The following is a 16,311-nucleotide window of genomic DNA, read 5'->3' on the forward strand; positions in this document are numbered from 1 at the left end:
GAAATTATACCTAATCTTTGTGATATTGGGAGCTCGTTATTTATAAAAATACATTTAATTGCCTTAAGTAAATAAGCCTTTAAATCATTCCAAAAGAATTTAAAAAATTCAACCGTGTAACCATCACTACCTGGAGATTTGTTATTTTTCATATTTTTAAGCACTTCTGCTACTTCCTTTTCATTAATATCACACTCAAGTTTCTCAGATGTATGCTTATCTAACTTTGGGACATCTTGTCCTTGAATAATTTCTTCTAAATTAATATCTAAGAGCTCAGAATCTGAACTTGTATATAAATTCTTATAGAATAATTTCACATGATTTAAGATCTCTGCCTGATTATATATTGTACCCTCACTCTCTACTTCTACCTTTTTAATAGTTTTATTTAAAAAATTCCTGGCTTCTAAATTACAAAAATACTTTGTCGGTTTTTCCCCTTCTTCAATCCATCGAGCTCGTGATCTTATGATATGCCCCTGCAATTTTTCTTTTCTCAAATTTTCAAGACTCAGCTTTTTTTCTTCTAAAAGTTCAAAATTAATTTCTGTCATTGTTTCTAAATGTTCAATTTCCTCTAGTAATAATTTTTCTGAATTTTGTCTTTCTTTTTTTCTGAAAGATGAATAAGAAATAGTAACCCCTCGAATTTCCATCAAAAGAACTTCAAAAAACAGACTGTCGTCAATTTGAACATTACATTGATTACCGTCATTATTTGGAACATGTAAATATTGGGCAACTACCTTTTCTATAGTTTCTTTTACTTTTCCAACATATGTTTTATCTGTTAATAAGCTGTTATTGAATTTCCATAGACCTCGCCCTCTTTCAAAAGAATTAAATTTTAATTCCATTATAACTGAAGAATGGTCAGACCTGTAACCAGGTTTAATAGCAAAGTTTTCAACCAAATTTGAAAGACTTTCTGAAATAAGAATATAGTCAAGGCGACCTTGTTTTAATGGATTTTTTTTCAACCAGGTATATATTTTTTTGTCTGGGTTTAAAATTCTATAGTAGTCAATTAACTGAATATCTTCCATAATCTCTAATAGTTTCTCACGTGCTTTTGGGTTACTGACACTACGATAATTGAAAGTATCTAAAGAAGGGTTTAAAGCAAGATTAAAGTCACCACAAAGTAACAGATATTCATTATCAAATTCAAGAAAAGTTTCTCTAACTATATCATAAAATTCTGGATTATCAGAATTAGGACCATATATGTTTATGATAGTAGTTCTATTATCTTCAATTGTAATGTCTAATGCCAGCATATTCCCACTATTATCCCGTTTTATACTGTGTATTTCAAATTCAAAATTATTATTAAACATTATAGCAACCCCTCTTGCATTAGATTTAAAAGAATTAAATATACATTTGAAACCCCACTGTGCTTCAACATATGGTTCAATTTCTGTAGTAAAATGAGTATCTTGCAGACATATAATTGAATATCCTTTTTTTCTGTAAAAATTTAAAACATCTAGTCGTTTTGATGGTGTTGCAAGGCCCTGACAGTTCACTGTAACAACTTTTATATTATCTGACATTAAATCTGATACAAAATAAAAGAATAATACTTAGACAAAAAAGCGGATGACGATTGAAGTATATAGTTTTTGGAGAAATAAGCAACAAAACAAAAGAAAAGTGGATAATCTTCACACACATACCATGTCACACACTTTCGCATTCTCTCGCTTCAATCAATCCCGATCACAAAGTTTACTGCTTCCCGATCCCGATCTTAAAAGTTTTTCGTGCTCCAGCTGTTTATGCATAAATCGTGCTATTTGTGTTTAAGTTTGTCAGACACACTGTCCAGGATGTCAAAACGGTGTCTGTCTCCATCGTAGTCCAACGCAAACACTTTGCCATTAAAGTACCAAGCACTTTTAATACGCTCGTCCTCGTTCAAGTCTTTTATAAGTTTGGCATTCATAGGAGTTACGTGATCGTGCATCACAAAGCGCTTCTTCAACTCTGCATTTGAGCGATTCTTTATGACCATCACTTTCGTCTCGGTATTTCTAAATTTGGCGATGACTGGCCGTGGTCCGACATTACCACCCGATCCTGGGACTCTGTGTATGGCCAGTATATCTGTTGGTTGTAGATCAACGTTGACTGTCTCCTTCAAGATTGCACAGAGCTCTGCACGTAGATTTTCGTTTTCTTGCTCATTCATTTTTAAGGGTCACTTTTGAGTAATAAGCTTTTTTTTCTGTCAAACGTTTTTAAAACAGTGTGAACTACTCCCGAAATGATGTGTATTTTGAAAGAGGGCGTATAAGGCGTGTACAATCCCCCCGCTTTGAGACAAAATGTTTTTTAATTTTCAAAATCCACAAAAAAGCTATATTTTTCTAAAGTCATGTTCTCAGTAATGTCATCTTCAAAATATTTTATCATTTTATTTTTCTGAACGACTTATCATTTGATAATATTTATTTCATAGTTGAGAGTTAAGCATATTTAGTGGAAAATGGGTTTAATAGAGCTATAAAAAACGAATTTTGAACATGAATGGGTCAAGTCTCAATTCTTCGTGAACGCTTAAATGATGGAAATGTTACAAACCCGTCCATTTAAATCACACTGAAAGACGTCAATAGTGCATATACTTCGTAGCGTACCGGTAGTAGTTAAAGCGGTTGGTCTTGGACTAAACCTGAGCTATGAAGAGAGTTCGAATCATACAAGCTTTTTCTTTTTCTTTTTCTTTTTTTTTTTGTTTTCAAATGTCATAAAAACATGAATAAAAAATAAATTATTCATAAATTATTAAAACAATGGAATAAAAAGATGATATAAACCATAAAATTTTGAAAAAATACTACTTTTCGAATTGAGAAATATCTTTTTTCAGAGCGCGGAATTGTCCTTGCCTTGTACGCCTCCATTCTTTGCTATGTGTCGTATAGTCAATCATACACCATCAGTTATAATTTGTTGAAATTTGGCAAGCAGTACATTATTTGTTTAATTTTTGTTTGCAAGTACGGTATTCATTTTTGATGCCCATTATATACATTTTATCAGTGAAATTCACCTGCTCAATTGTCTATAAAACAAACATTGATTGCAGTAAATTTTTACATATTTCAGTGAGTATTTCTTTGGGATTCTTAACAAATTTTACAGCAGCTTTAATGGACGGTTTAATTTTACTTTAGTTTACTGATTCTTTACAATTCATTTTTAATGCAGTGTCTCGAATACCCTTGTTTTCCAGCTTCTCACAATTAAACTATGTGATGAAAAGTAGTCACATCAGTTGTTATAAATTCAAGCTTAGTATTGTTTGTCATACAGTTCAGGACATTATTTATTGAACAGCCCTCGTAATTTGTACATCAGTAGGGGGACAAGAGGTCACATTATATTGTACATCATTAAAAACTGATGATAACACTATTTTGAACGACAATGAAGAAACCGGAAGACACTTTATATTTTACATCAATAAGAAGACCAGAGGTCATCTTATAATATTATATTGTAAGTCAACAGGGAGACCAGAAGATACCTAATATTTTACATAAATATAGAGTCCAAAGGACTCCTTATTTGGTCATCTGAATCAACGCATGTGACTTATTGCTATCAGTTTTTTTTCTGGCGTCGTGCGCTGTGCATTGTGCGTTAACATTTGAACATTTTCAGCTTTTCTCTGTAATCCCTCAACCATTTACGACCAATTTTGGCATAAAGCATCTATGGGTGAAAGGGAATTTTTTTTTAATTCATGGTCCCTGTCCTCCACCCCCTAAGGCAAGAATGTTTGGGCGTAATTACTACAATTGATGAAATCTTTAAAAATCTTCTTTACTCATTAACATCAAGCCGTCGAACTGTTGGCATAATTATTATAAGCATTGACTCCATACCAAATTTGTGAAATTCATTGTCCCAGGGTCAGGGGCCTTGGGGTTAGGACAGGGCTATAAAATTTATATTAATTTATAATCTCTCTCACTTCTTCTGTCCGAATATAAATTGATTATACTTTTTATTCTGTATTGAAAGAATAATCAACTCATATACATGTATGGAATGCTGCTCGTCAGAACGTTTATTACAAATTTAACACATTTGTATTCATTTCAACACACGTTATTTTTAATCATTAAATAATACTTATATACATACATATATATGTGCGTGTGCCTAATTTACTGGTTTCCATTCCTTACACGTTCTGTACGAGCGGTAGAGTAACTTTTTAAGCACGCACCTGCTATTTATATGACCATGTAACGTGACATAAAAACCACACAGATCCACCATTCTGTTCACACAGGAAATACCCATAACGACAATAATAATAATTATGAAATGCATTTATTCTTTGAAAATATTTCCCTCTGCCCCTGGATATTAAACAAACTAACTACATTATGTACATGCAAAGTTGTGATGAGGAAGGGTATTCTCTCCAAAGTTTTGAAATTCGTGACCCAAAGGTTAGGGGTTCCGGTGTTACGCTGGGGCTATATAAACTGTAAAGTTTATAATCATTAAAGAGGCTGAGGGGTGGCAGCCATTTTCAGACTATTTTGATCTCCTTTAAAAGAAGAGCTCCATATAAAGATATACAAAAATGATCAAATTTTAAAAACTAAAATGTATGAATTTTAATAGTTGACAGCTTATGATACCGTATCTAAAAAAAAACAAAACTGATGGTTAATTTGTGGTTAATTTTTTGTCCCCCAGCCTCCTTAATTCTTTAAAAAAATCTTCCTCTCTGCTCCTGGATATTAATTAAACTAACTACATATAGTTATGATAAGCAAGGGAGTGTCTTCCAGAATTATAAATTTCAAGGCCCCTGGCTCATGGGTACCATTGAAGGGTGGGGGCTCTAATCAAATACTGTAATTAAATTAATGCTTTGAAATTTGTTCTTTGGTATAAACCAATTTTTTTTTTATGGACAATGGTCCTTTTTTCGAAATTGTGAAATGTATGACCTCAGGATGAGGCTTTTTGTGGTCAATGAGCACTACTAATTATTGCTAATTATTACCGCTTATTTGAAATGAAAGTTTTAATGTTTTACAAGATGTTCAAATGACCTATAAGATCCATAGGCCTCTTGTCGTGTTCTTAGTGAACGTGTAGCATCTCGTTAATATGCATTTTATCTGTACCCTCTGGTCCTTGTTTTCTTTTTAGGTGTCTGTTGGTTAAGACGAGTCTAGAATCGTTGATGCTTTATCTCTCTGCATTCATATAATATTTTTTATGTCTGATTTCTTTAAAAATGTACAACAAAGGGGACCACTGGTCTCCTTATTTATGTACAATACAAGGTGACCTCTGGTCCCCCTTGTGATGTAAAATATAGAGTGACCTAAGGTCCTCATAATGATCTACAACATAGGGTGACCTCTGACCCCCTATTGATGTATAAGGTGACCTCCGTTTCCCCTTATGATGTACAATATAATCTGACGTCTGCTTTTGTACAGTATAAGGTGACCTATGGTCCCCTTTCTGTTGTACAATATAAAGATGACCATAAGTCTCCATAATGAAATAACATATAAGGTGATCTTTGGTCAACTTATTGTTGTACAATATTAGTTAACTTCTGGTCCACCCAGTAACGAACGTTAAAACTGAACTGAAGGCTCTGTCTCCCTACTGATGTACAATAAAAGGTGACCATTGGTCCCCCTACTGTTATCTCCTACTGATGTACAATATAAGGTGTCCTTTCGTCCTCCTAATGTTTTACAATATAAGGTAACCCCTGGCCCCCTACTATTGTACTATATAAGGTGACCCCTGGTCCCCCTACTTTTGTAAAATATAAGGTGACCCCTGGTCCCCCTACTGATGTTCCCTACTTATGTACAATATGAGGTGACCTTTGTTCCCCCTACTGATGTACATAAAAGGTGTCCTATGGTCCCACTACTGATGTACAATATAAGGTGACCTCTGGTCACCCTACTGGTGTACAAAATAAGAAACCCCTGGTCCCCCTACTGATGAATAATATAAGGTGTCCTCTGGTCCCCCTACTGATGTCCCCAACTTATGAACAATATAAGATGTACCCTGGTCACCCTGCTGTTGTACAATATAAGGAGTCCTATGGTCCCTCTACTGATGTACAATATAAGATGACCCTGGTCCCCCTGCTGATGCATAATATAAAGTGTCCTCTGGTCTCCCTACTGATGAACAATATAAGGTGACCCCTTGTCCCCCTACTCATGTACAATATAAGATGTCCCCAGGTCTCCCTACTAGTGTACAATAAAAGATGTCCCCTGGTTCAACAACTGATGTACAATATAAGGTGTCCTCTGGTCCCCCTACTGATGTTCAATATAAGGTGCCCTCTGGTCCCCCTACTGATGTACAAATAAGGTGTCCTCTAGCCCCCCTACTGATGTACAATATAAGGTGACCCCTAGTTCCCCTACCAATGTACGATATATGGTGTCCTCTGGTCCCCCTACTGATATACAATATAAGGTTACCTCTGGTCCCCCTATTGATATACAATATAAGGTGACCTCTAGTCCCCCTACTAATGTCCCCTACTTTAAGGTGCCCTCTGGTCCCCATATTGATCTAAAGTGTAATATTAGGAGTCCTCTGGTCCCCCTACTGATGTACAATATAAAGTGTCCTCTGGTCCCCCTACTGATGTACAGTATAAGGTGCCCTCTGGTCCCCCTACTGATGTACATTATAAGATGTCATCTAGTCCCCCTACTGATGTACAATATAAGGTGACCCCTAGTCCCCCTACCAATGTACGATATATGGTGTCCTCTGGTCCCCCAACTGATGTACAATATAAGGTTACCTTTAGTCTCCCAACTGATGTACAGTATAAGGTGACCTCTGGTCCCCCTACATATGTAGAATTAAAGGTGACCTCTGCTCTACTACTGATGTCCACTACTGATGTACAGTATAAGGTGACCTCTGGTCCCCCAACTGATGTACAATATAAGGTGACTCCTGGTCCCCCTACTGATATACAATATAAGGTTACCTCTGGTCCCCCTATTGATATACAATATAAGGTGACCTCTAGTCTGATGTACTGATGTACAGTATAAAATGACCTCTGGTTCGCCCACTGACGTACAAGTTAAGGTGACCTCTGGTCCCCCTACATATGTAGAATTAAAGGTGACACCTCTGGTCCCCCTACTGATGTAGAATATAAGGTGTTCTCTGGCCCCCTTTCTGTTGTCCCCTTCTTATGTACAATATAAGGTGTCTTCTGGTCCCCCTACATATGTAGAATTCAAAATGCCCTCTAGTCCCCCTACTGATGTACAGTATAAGGTGCCCTCTGGTCCCCCTACTGATGTACAATATAAGGTGACCTCTAGTCCCCCTACTAATGTCCCCTACTATAAGGTGCCCTCTGGTCCCCTTATTGATCTAAAGTGTAAAATTAGGTGTCCTCTGGTCCCCCTACTGATGTACAATATAAGGTGACCTCTGGTCCTCCTTCTTATGTACAATATAAGGTGACCTCTGCTCTCCTACTGATGTCCCCTACTGATGTACAGTATAAGATGACCTCTGGTTCCCCCACTGACGTACAATTTAAGGTGACCTCTGGTCCCCCTACATATGTAGAATTAAAGGTGACCTCTGGTCCCCCTACTGATGTGGAATATAAGGTGTTCTCTGGCCCCCTTTCTGTTGTACAATATTAGGTGTCCTCTGGTCCTCCTACTGATGTACAAATAAGGTGTCCTCTGGTCCCCCTACTGATGTGCATTAAGGTGTCCTCTTGTTCCCCTACTGATGTACAGTTTAAGGTGTCCTCTGGTCCCCCTACTTATGTACTATATAAGGTGACCTTTGCTCTCCCTACTGATGTTCCCCTACTGATGTACAATATAAGGTGACCTCTGGTCCTCCTACTGATGTACAATATTACTTGTTCTCTGGTCACCTTACTGTTGTCCCCTACTGATGTGTACTATAACGTTACATGGAATAAAATCATAGGGGAGACCACAGGTCACCTAACGTAATCCATAAATGTTAAACGCTTATATATCATATATCGCATAAAATTGCAGTTAATGTTGCTCAGCACCCACCCTCCACCCCCTCTATCTTTTCTAATACCCATCAGATGGTTATTCCTTTTAAAAAGTTGTTTGTTTTACACTTTAAAGGCTTCACAGTATTACGATTTATTCTATTTTCACTTTACGTATGCAACGCACTACATTTTGTAGCGGAGTAAACAGGCCCGATAGTCGTGAACTGAGCAGGGGACCTCAGGTCCTAGTTCAGCGTACGTTTTATCCTTCTGCGTTTGATATCCAGCCTAAGACCAATAGTAGGTTTAAAAACCAAAACAAATTCTAAAACAAACGTGATTCCTTAAACTTATTTAATATTTTAAGACGTCTATTCATAAGGTACAAGATTTTACCAAAATCAACAGTTTAAAAACTTACAATTTTTCAACTTTATATAAAACCATTCCCCACGATAAATTTAAGTCCCGGCTTTTTGATATCATTGACAGCCGCTTTCTCAATAAAAATGGAACTCGTAAATTTACTTATCTTGTCGTTGGTCTTTTGAAAATATATTTTGTTAAAAAAACATTGAGTGTACACACAAGTACTCTGAAGTTGACATGAAAAAGATGCTGGAGTTTCTGATCGACAATTTCTATGTGGTTTTTGGAGACCAGGTCTTCCAACAATATATTGGAATTCCTATGGTAACAATTGCGATCCGTTATTAGCATACCTATTTTTGCATTCATATAAAGCAGAATTCGTCCAAAATCTTATACATGAAAAAAAAAAGAAAACACTTGCAATGGAATTCAACTCGACCTTTAGATATATCGACGGTGTATTGTCAATTAACAATGTTAATTTTGATTCTTATGTCGATACGATTTATCCCGATGTGCTTGAGATAAAAGATACCACAGAGTCTGGTCTGTTTCATATTTGGGTATTTTACTTGAAAAAGACGTTAATTGTAATGTAACAACCAAGCTCTATGATAAATGTGATGACTTTAACTTTTCAATCGTCAACTTCCCTTACTTATGCAGCAATCTACATTCATCACCTGCATAAGGAGTTGATTCGATACGAAAGAGCATGCCCTACGTACATACAATCTTTAAATTGAGGTAAATTATTGACAAACAAGCTAGTTGACGAAACAAGAATATTAGCAGTCTCGTGTAAAGTCATCATTTCGTAAATTCTATGGTCGATACAATGACCATGTCAGCAAATACAATTTATCATTGAGGCAAATGCTGACTGACATTATTCATACTAATTGTTAGTGCATTATTTACACACTGAATCGACGACGGATTTTCCGTTATTTCCCGATCATGACAAGGGGCACACGACGGGTGTGAACTGTCGGGAGGGGATGCTCACTCCTCCCTGGCACCTGATCCCACCTCAGGTGTTTTGGAGGTCCATGTTTGCCCTGCTCTTATTTTGTATCGTTTTATGGATTTTTGAGCTTGAATACTGTTCGTTTTCTCCATATATTTCATTTAGTTTAGATGTGCAATGAAGTTACGTTCGGTATTTTGATTTTTTAACAGGAGGGACAGGACTCGGGGGTTTAAAAATTATGTTTTCCTACAAACACGTGGCTGTGTGGTCTCCTCTAACATTTTGTACGGTATCCTATTGAATTGATTGTGTGATGTAGATATGCAATACTGTTTCGAAATTTGATTATCAGCATGGGGCCGATAGAAGGATGAATGACGTATATGGAAAATGAAACAGTTTTCAAGTTCAAAAGTCCATTCAAACATTACATATCAGGAGCAGAGCAACCACTGACCCCTAAAACAGCAGGTGCCATGTAGGAGTGAACAATCCCTGCCGACGGGTCACATGCACACCCGCTTTGTGGTTCTTGTCATGATCGGGAAATAACGAAAAATTCCATAGACAATTCATTGTGTAAATAATATCTCTACAATTAGTATGCAAACGTCAACCAGCATCTGACTTTATGATAGATATAGTATTTTCTAACTAGGACATTGTATCGACTTGTGAAGTGATGACTTTAAACGAGACTTTTGGTTTCTTGTTTCATCATGTTTGTTAGTAGCTTACCCCATTTTCGAAATTGTTCTTACGTAGAAGCATGCAAGCGTCGAATCAGCTGAGATTTATAAACCCCGTATGCAGGTGATAACAATATATAGTGGTACTTAAGTAAGGGAAGCTGACGATTGAAAACGTGAAATATATTCTGAAAACGTGAAAGCATCGAGTTTATCGTAAAGCTTTGTTATTAGGATACCATTAATGTTTTTTTCTTGTAAAAAAAAATATAAGACAGGTGTGTCAGATTCTGTAATATCTTTCATTTCAAACTTACTGGGATATTCTAGTATTGAATCGACACGTCAATAAAAATAATAATAGTTTTTTGATAAAACGTCATCGATACCGGTATATCTGAATGTCGAGTTGAGGCCACAACAAGTACACTGTAAAAAATAACTAGTTAATGTCACGAAGAAAACTAGTAAATTCACTGTCCATACAATCACTACCTTAATAGTAGTTTTACCAGATATTTACTAGATAAGATTGGTAAGTTTAGAAATGATGAGTAACTTTCACTAGGTATTTAAGTATCTATACGACCCCCGCTCCACAACTCACTATCTTAACCAGTAAACTGAAAGTTTACTAATCACGACCAACGTTTTACGAAACACACTAGTTAAATTCACTAGGTTTTTCTTTCAGTGTATTTTCTTCCATCTCTCAGGTATATTTTTTGGAATAATCTGCTTCATGTGAATACAATGATAGTTCTGCTGATTGTAATTCCGACAGATTGTTTGAAGACCTGGTCTCCTAAAACGACATATTGTCAATCAGAAAATAGAATTTTTTTTTCAACCTCGGAGTATTTATCTGTACAATCAGAATGCATTTAACAAAATAATTTTGCAAATGACCAAGGACGAGTAAGTAAATTTACGAGTTCTATTTTTATTGAAAAAGGAACTACTGTGAATGATTCTAAAAAGCCTGGACTTTGATTTATCGTGGAGGGTGGTTGTATATAGAATTGAAAAACAACTAATTGATTAAAAAATGTGTGTTGTAAGAGGGTTTGTGAATGCAATGTCAAAGAGTTTGATGCATATTTGACGCATGTTAACTTAACCTGTATGTTTCTCAAGTTTTTCGACCCTTTCAAGCCATAACCATTTTCAATTCAATTATTATTAACCATGTTCTGCTGTTTTATTGCATCACCAAATTTTAAATATCTTTCTGTCAGATACCAGTACTCTTGACATCATTAAAAATAACCCATTTCCAATTGGCTAAGCACAACAATAAAAAAAAACCTAGAGGTAATATGAGCACTAAATTAAGAAAATGATACCCCCGCTCCCATATTTATATAGAAACAAAGTCCATTTTTGCCATGGAAACTCCCAATAATTTGTCTGATAAGGACACAAAATGACATTATTTTATAAATAAAGATTTTGTGAAAGTCTCATCAAAGAACTTGATTCGGTAATAACCAATATTTGCCCCCCAAAATCAAACTTTGATGGAGAAATATTTAATTACGTTCTTAAACAGGGGAATATATGCTGACTTCAAAACAATGAATATTTTCCTTACCAATGACGTCATATGTTTGAAATGACGTCACGAAAATGACGTAAATTTAGAATTTCCATGATTTGTACAGATCCCGTAAAGTACGGGAAAAAGAAAGTTGAAATTGATTATGACATCATAATGGATCTAGCACCAAAAAATTAGTCTCAAGTTATTTACTAGATCTTGACCTTTTCCCCGTACTTTACGGCTTTAGCAGAATTATGTAGAAAATGGGGTATTTTCATGTCATTCAATTTGAAATCATATGAAAAGTAAACCGGAAACCTATATTAAATTTGATATTAATTTAAAGAAGAGGCCATGAACATACTAATTACCGTTTTCTGAGAGACTGTAGGCAATCTGGATACATTTCCTTTGCCGAATACGAAAAAAACTCCCACATTCATGACTGGTTTTCTTAATTTTTCATTGAAAATGACAGTTTAAAATACAGTTTTTCATCTTGTTTACCTACAAAATATGCCCCGAAACACCTTATTTGACCAAGCTAAAGTTGTAACGCATCAATAAAGGAATTCATTTCTCCATTTTGATAAATCTGTAGGCACCTTTCATTTACTAGATCTTGACCTTAAAGCTAAAATTGTTGAAATTTTGACCATTTTGTCCTCTTTCTAAAAAATGACAAAAAAATCGATTTAGTTTGTGACGTCATAAAAACAAAAATTGTCAATAAACTACTTTGAAACTATGATATGATCTGTTAATTTATATTTCTCATACAATTTATAAAATTCAGCAAATATCGAGAATTTTTCAAAATTTGACTTTTATGGGGGCAAAGATATGCAATTTACCGCATATAGTTCTTTTATCCCCATGCATAGGAGAAGTCGCGGATAAAAGATGAGTTCTCTCAATGATAGAGAAAGGATGACGATGTCCAGGCCCCATGACCATAATCTGAGAACAGACTTAAGTCAAAATTTCAAATTATATTATCTTTTGAAATAATTTAGGCAATGAAACGAAAGAACGAGGGCGCTTTTGATTGGCATATGGCAGGAATCTAGGCGTAATTGAAAAGTGAAAATTTTATGGCATGTCACATTAAATTTTAACATTTTTTTTATTTATCGGATTCCTGTGCAACAGGAAAGGAAAATATTTTCCCGAAATAAGCTTTGGTTTGCTAAAAAATAACTTGAAAATTGGCCAAATCAGACATTTGGTACAAAATGGTACATTTTTAAACACGTTTTTCTTAAATTTTTCTATCTCTGGGTCTTCTCTCCATGATTTTGAAACGTTATTTGTGTGTATTTTAATTCAAAGAAACGAATACACTTTTTTAAAAAATGGAGAGAAGACCCAGAGACCACGAAAAATGAACTTTTCTCCAAAAAATCCAAATGTGTGAATGTGGTGCTTCTTTGTCCTTTTAAAATCATCTCTATTTGTGTAGCGGTGATAGCTCAGTAAGTTGGGCCACATGTTCAGTACACTCGAAGCGGAAAGTTTTTGGTTCGAGCCTGGCATAGGGCGTTATTTTTTTTCATGCAAACAACCATTTATTTTGTCTGTTTCGTTTTGTGTATTGATGTATTAAAATTTTGAATTAGATAAATTTTGGTTCAGTTTGGTTCTCGAGCAAAATCAATTTTAATCTTCTAATCTATAATGTACATGAACACGTATCATACATCTATGCATTAAATATTTTATAGGTGTTTGAAACATTAGTAATGTTATTGTATCCCCTAGGGAAAACGGACATAAATGTTAAAATTTCTCACAAGGTCTTTCAAACTAAATGAAAAAAACTTATGGATTTGTTTGTAAAATCTGACCAGCTATGTTCAGCCAACCAAATCATGGACATTTAAACCATAAATGTTTCGTACAAATGATTCCTGCAGATCACTCGCCAAATGCGCCCATCTTCTTTGCATCACTTGTTGGAAATTTATTTTTATACATACATGTAACTGCAAAATTTTCAGAACATATATTGAATAAAAACTTAGATATTCATAATCAAAAGTTTGACTTAAGGTTTTCAATCCCTAATAGGAACAAATTCAATGAATTTGAATACATAACAGATATGTAGGCATTGAATACTCAGTTTATTTAGACATGCTTCCCATATATTACTATTAGTACGTATAGTGGGATGTGTCCTAATTTATGACTTTGAATTTTGGTAAGAGTTATCTCCCCTTTCTTTAATTAATGAAAAAAATCATTTAAAAAAATTTAGATGGTAAAAAAATTGTTTTCAATTGTCATTCTATTTTCAATGTTTCGATGCATCTTTCCACCGCAGGATTTATTGAAAAACGCTTTTCCCCATAGACTTCAATGCAATTTTTGTTAATTAACTACTGCTTAATTAATGAAATTTGTAAAAAATTCTCGCAGGCAATCCTTTTCCACTATAAATTGCTTTAATATAATATCAGAGTATTATGTACTTGACGGACATTTAAGGGTAGGGAATTTGGTTAAGGATGGGAATCCTTAAGTCTGTTCTCAGTTTATGGTCACCGGGCCAGGTTTTGCTATGTGAAACATAAGTTCTGTCCGATCAAAAAATAGAAATAGGAGGCATACAAAGGCACCATATAATAAAGATTTTATGAAAGTTAAAATAATTTTTATTTAGTGGTAAGTAGGAGTAGTTGCAGATACACTGAAAGAAAAACCTAGTGAATTTAACTAGTGTGTTTCGTAAAGCGTTGGTCGTGATTAGTAAACTTTCAGTTTACTGGTTAAGATAGTGAGTTGTGGAGCGGGGGTCGTATAGATACTTAGATACTTAGTGAAAGTTACTCATCAATTCTAAATTTACTAATCTTATCTAGAAAATATACCAATATCTGGTAAAATTACTATTAAGGTAGTGATTGTATGGACAGTGAATCTACTAGTTTTCTTCGTGACATTAACTAGTTATTTTTTTACAGTGTAAGAAATGGGTATCATCGGTGGTGTAAACAATTGTATAGTGTCCATGATTTCTAGAGGAAACCCCAAAGTTTTGTTTTATTGTAACTTAAAATAGGGAGATGCACAGTGATGCAATGCAAGAATGATTCTGTGAAAGTTTCGTTAAATTTTTTAGTGATGTAGGAGGAGCTTAATTCAAATATAATTCAAATATAAGAGCTCGAGATGGGTTGGCGAAAGTGTTACAGACGGATAATAAAAAGTCCCGTAATACCAATGATGATGAATTAATAACAGAATACTATACGAGGAAGGGTAACACTTTAGGCTTCGATCATTTCGTAGTCTGTTCATAAAAATAAACTCATATTCTAGTATATCAGTAATTATTCTTGATTGAAATATTATTGTCTCCCATCGATATGATGACGTTTCTCAAGACTATTACCTGATCTTTGCCATTTCAACTATCAGCGGTTTATGCAAAGCATGCATGCATTGGCATGTACTATACTGACTCCTTTACCATGGCTCAGAGGGATGCTACATTTGGGGTCCTTGGTCAGCTATTAAATCAGAGAGCTTTTGTGCTGTTCTGGGTAAACATTAATACCCGTTTATAGATACACTGGCCGCACTTATCTGAGGTAATCACCCTCAGTCCAGATCCTGTCCAACTTTTATATACTATATAGCGCTAAATTATTCAATTTCAATTTCATTTATTGATTCATCAAATATATCGGTATGCATGTTAATTAAAGATATAAGTATGATTAATTGCATGTTCATTTAAATATATACATAAATGTATACATAAATGTATACATATTAGTGAAGTTAAGCTATTTTTGTCCCCCGCTTGAAAAGTGGAGGATATTAATTTGGGTTTGTCCGTTCGTCCGTCTAGCTGTCCGTCCGTCCGTCCGTCTTTCTGTCTGTAACGCTTTCGTTTCCACACGATATCTCGAGAACCCTTTGAGCTTTTGCAATGAAATTTAGCATAGCAACTCCCTATGGACTAAAGAAGACCCCTATTGATTTTGAGGTCAAAAGGTCACGGGTCAAGGTCATAAATAAGCAAATTCTGTCTGTTAAAACACTTTCGTTTCCACACGATATCTCTAGAACCATTTGAGCTATTGCAATGAAATTTTACATAACAACTCCCTGTGGCCTAATGAAGACCCCTAATGATTTTGAGGTCAAAAGGTCAAAGTTCAAGGTCGTAAATTTATACATTCTGTCTGTGTGTAACACTATCATTTCCGGGCGATATTTCAAGAAGATTTTGAGCTTATGCGATGTAATTTTATACCAAAACTCCCTAGGACGTCTCTCGCCCCTCTCAAAGTTTATTCTATTAGTATTTTTAGTATTATACATGTCGCTATTTTTAGCGCAGGTGCATGAGGAGAGTTATTGCGTATAAAACAGGTTCTCGGCGGACTTTATGTTCTTATTACATCTATTAGAACTGTTTAATAAACGCTAAATAAATAAAACACCATGGATTGTGTAAAATTTTGAGAATACCGAACATGAAAATATGAATATATACATGTATGTGACTTCAGTTCTGCACATACTTCATTCTGTGTAAAGCGACTCCGTGGTCTAGTGGTTAATGTCACTCGCTTCAAATGTGAGACGTCCAGGGATCGAATCTCGGCCGATCCTTTTTTTGTCCCCCGCTTGAAAAGTGGGGGATATTAATTTGGGTTTGTCCGTC

The sequence above is a fragment of the Saccostrea cucullata genome, unplaced genomic scaffold, assembly GCF_032062105.1.
Source record: "Saccostrea cucullata isolate Sc308-1 unplaced genomic scaffold, CSIRO_AGI_Scuc_v1 ctg3745, whole genome shotgun sequence".
In the NCBI taxonomy this organism is placed as follows: domain Eukaryota; kingdom Metazoa; phylum Mollusca; class Bivalvia; order Ostreida; family Ostreidae; genus Saccostrea; species Saccostrea cuccullata.